Genomic DNA, 3,558 nt, shown 5'->3' with positions numbered 1-3,558 from the left:
CTTATTCTAAGTTATTTTCTATCATATCTAAGTAGTAAATTAGGGAGAGGGGTCGTGAGACTTGTCTCACAGTGCACCCCCTTTGAATCATTCGTGTATGAATTATGAGAAAATAGGGTAATTGTTATTTTAGAGTCTGAGTCCTTAAATATATTTACGTCATTTACGAAAGTCGAGGCAACACAGATACCGATCATATACTGAAGGGCTATGCATCAGTATATGAGAGCGGACTTCTAAACAACCGAGTTCGAGGCAACATATAAAGGATGGCTCGCTCTCAATTGAGAAATCCCCATCATTATATATGCGCTAAATAATACTTTCAGATGAATGATTCAGGCTAGCAAAACCAGACGAATTATTCATCTGAGAGAGTACAACGTGCTGAAGAAAGTAGGTATTGTACATTTTTAAATATTTTCAATAACTCGCTCTATTTTTCTCATAATCAAATCGGATAGTCAATCAGGTACATCAGGATAAGAACTCATGTACCCCATGTTCTGTCTTTTATTTTGTTAAATTTATTCATCATATTGAAAACCCCAATATTCGATCACTTTATCTTTACATCATTAGAGTAAAAATCAGTAATCAAACTTGGTTTATGTGGTTCAATAACTTTTTATACTACTTCACATAGTCGCGTGCTTGCGGAAGTGTTAAGTTTTAGTGTCGTTTTTGGGGACCTATAAAATTGATATTGAAATTTTATTCTAGCACCATATAGACTAAAAGGCCTTTTAATTTCTGTTTTTATTACTATAGTTCTCTCGCTACCATTGTATGCGAAGAACCCATTCGTCCATAAATTTAGTCAAGCCTGTAAACAAGATCGAGCATTTCTTACGCGAGAGATTCTACTCTTAACACAATAGCTAATGGCTGAACATGTAGACATCAAACCACTAAAAGACTATGCAATTCCCACTAATTAGGAATTGCACTGTATTATTGTTCATCCGACCATTGCATTAAATAAATTTAAGATTAAGCCCTCTCTAGTGGGCATGTTTAAACATGACCAATTTCCAGGGTTACCTAGTGAAAACCCCAACCTACACTTATCCATATTTGTCAAGTTTTGCGGCACGTTTAAGGCCAATGGTGTAGATCAAAACATGGTCTGACTTAGACTGTTTCTATTCTCACTAAGAGACCAAGCTCGAGCAAGAATCCAATAATTTCCCGCTAACTCCATAACAACATAGCTCAATTAAAAGTTAGTTTCCTTGTTCAGTACTTTCTGTCGAGCAAAACAGCCCAAGTGAGAATTAAAATTAATAACTTTAGACAAGAGGAAGAAGAATCTTTGTTTGACACATGGGAGTGTTTCAAGGATCTGTTGAGCTTATGCCCATTCCATGGGTTAGAAAAATGGCTAATAGTACACAATTTCTATAATGGTCTCCTTTATTCCACAAGGATGACCCTAGATGTGGCGTTCGTGGCCCTCTTATGAATAGCCCACAAGATGTGGCTTACAATTTGATCAAGGGCATGGAGACAAACCACCATTTTTCGGGAAGTGCCATGGGATCACTTTAAAATCACCCTCAAAAGAGTAGGCTTTTTGAAGTTATTCCATTCAATCACATATACGCACTCTACCAAAAGATTGAGAATTTGAGCATAACACCATATGCACCCTCACTTGTAGCTTCCATAGCTCCTGCCACCTTAGTGGCCATCTACTATGAGATCTGCGGGTTAAATGGGTACACCGCTGGTGGTTGTTAAATGACCCTCTTCAGAGGGTCTATCCAAGACAACATCAACTATGTTAATAACGAACACGAGAATGCATATTCAAACACCTATAATCCATAGTAGAGAGATCATCCCAAAAAATTCTACAAAAATAATCAACCTTAAAACGCCATGGGACACTCGGCTTTCTAAAAAAGTCCAACCCCTAGGAAATCTACTTTGGAGTAAATGTTAGAGAACTTTGTGGCAACCCAGACTCGCCAAAAAGAATATTTTAGGAACCATCGTCTCCATACTAATGAGGTTCTTAGGAAACTATCCACCAAAGGGGAATTCAGTGCCACCCACAATAAAGTATTGTAGACTTAAATCTCTTAGGTTGCACAATAAAAAGCTTTATTTTTTATCCCTCCCAGATCCTTTCAAGGACATCATGAGCAAATCCCAAGGGGACAAATGTATTCCATTATGACTAGGAGCGGTAAGTTAGTATATGGGTCTGGTGAGAAGGGTAAGCAAGAGGAGATTATAATTGAGAAGAGTGTAGAAGTGGAAGAAATTGAGCCAACACCACCTGAAAAGGTGGTGGTTGAATAGGAAGAGAAGAAAACATCATATGTTGCCCCTCCTCCTTACAAACCCCAAATCTCATTTTTGGAATTGCTTGCTAAAACAAAAGTAAAGGCATGTTTTAGGAAGATTATTAAGCTATTAAAAAAGATCTATGTTGACATCCCTTTTTCCGAGGTCTTATCCCATATACCTACCTATGCCAAATTCTTGAAAGAAATCATTTCAAAGAAATGGAAGATAGAAGACAATAATACAATAGCACTCACTGTTGAGTGTATCACCTTAATCCAAAACAAGATACCACCTAATTTAAAATATTCATGGAGTCTTGCAATTCCCTGCTAAATAGGTTCCTTAAACTTTGATAGGGACTTATGTGACCTACAGGCTAGCCTCAACTTAATGTCCCCTGACTGTATGCAAAAGTTTAGACTTAGATGACATGTGTCCTACCAATATTACCCTACAACTTGTTGATAAAATAGTTTAGTTAAACATGCCTTAGGGTTTTAGAGGTGTGCCCATTGAGTTCGGGCACCTATATATACCTACAGACTTTTTGATTACGGATATAGGGGAAATGCTTATGTCTCTATCATCCTATGCAGGCCATTCATGGCCACGACTAGGACAGTAATCTACGTTAAGCAAGAAAGACTAATGTTTGAAGTGGGAGAAGATAGGATCGAGTTTATGTTTCCTCATTTGAAGAATATTGTTTATATCCCAGACTCTTGTTGTAGGCTTGACATGACTTGTCAAGACGTCAAAAGGGACAAACCTAAGAAGAAGGAATGAGAGAAATACGACATATGTGAAAAACCGAACCTAAAATATGAGCCTCGACACTTAAGGAAGGAGTAAAAGGAAAATTATGTATATTATGGATGGATAGATTTAGTTGGGCCCCAATGTTGGCTAGGGAAAATGCTAGGGGCCCAAGCTTGAAGGAAGCACTCTCTTGAGCATGAGGGTCGAAAGGTCAAGCTAATGACCTTAAAGAAGCATTGTGTGGGAGGAAAATACACTAAATTGTGTCTTTTAATTATTTTTCAAGAATAAAAAGAGGGTTGCACAAAGAGCGCCACCATTTTCTACCAGGTGATATGCATCGACAAAAGCTAATTAGGAGCGGGGACAACATGAGATTTATCTCTCTCTTTTCTTTCTCTATAAAAATAGCGCACAATATTTGGTTTAAGTTTGAGAGGGGGGGGGGGGGGGGGGGGGGGGTTAACTCCCTTTTGTTTTTTATTTTGTTTTATTTTATGT

General features: G+C 37.8%; 1 non-coding gene across 1 annotated transcript; it reads right to left on the bottom strand.

The window, feature by feature from the left end:
* Positions 1–1,263: 1,263 nt before the first annotated feature.
* LOC127088786 (small nucleolar RNA R71) lies at positions 1,264–1,374 on the bottom strand. Its single transcript, XR_007790603.1, has one exon. It is a non-coding gene; the product is annotated as a small nucleolar RNA R71 (small nucleolar RNA).
* Positions 1,375–3,558: the final 2,184 nt, after the last annotated feature.

This window comes from Lathyrus oleraceus, chromosome 5, assembly GCF_024323335.1.
Source record: "Lathyrus oleraceus cultivar Zhongwan6 chromosome 5, CAAS_Psat_ZW6_1.0, whole genome shotgun sequence".
NCBI classification, from domain to species: Eukaryota; Viridiplantae; Streptophyta; class Magnoliopsida; order Fabales; family Fabaceae; genus Lathyrus; species Lathyrus oleraceus.
Note: the sequence above shows the minus strand (reverse complement) of the source record. Positions and strands in the feature narration are given on the sequence as shown.